Source organism: Dipodomys ordii, unplaced genomic scaffold (genome assembly GCF_000151885.1).
Source record: "Dipodomys ordii isolate 6190 unplaced genomic scaffold, Dord_2.0 Scaffold35, whole genome shotgun sequence".
NCBI classification, from domain to species: Eukaryota; Metazoa; Chordata; class Mammalia; order Rodentia; family Heteromyidae; genus Dipodomys; species Dipodomys ordii.
Genome location: NW_012267251.1, coordinates 11,888,938 through 11,889,297, shown reverse-complemented (window position 1 = coordinate 11,889,297; position 360 = coordinate 11,888,938).

Here is a 360-nt window from a genome sequence, read left to right as displayed (position 1 = left end):
CCAGCGCCCACCGGCCCTGCCTCCTCCTTCCTACCTTCCCTCCCTCCCTCCCTCCCTCCCCCCCCGGGGGGCCTGGCGCTCGGGGGACGCGGGACGGCGGGGCCCGGCCCGGGGGAAGCGGCCGCGCTACAAAGTACCCAGCCCCGGGGCCGGCGGCCGCGTCACGGGCTCGTCTGCGTCCGGGGCCGGTCCTTAAAGGGGAGGGTCAGGGGGCGGGGCTTCGGGAGGCGTGGGCTGGGGGGAGGGGCGCGCCTTAAAGGGGAGGAGGTCGGGAGGAGGGAGAAAAACGCGGGCTAGGTAGGTAGCCTGGGGCTGGGGTCCCTCGGGTTTGGAGAGGACGGAGAGTTTCCGTTTCTTTGG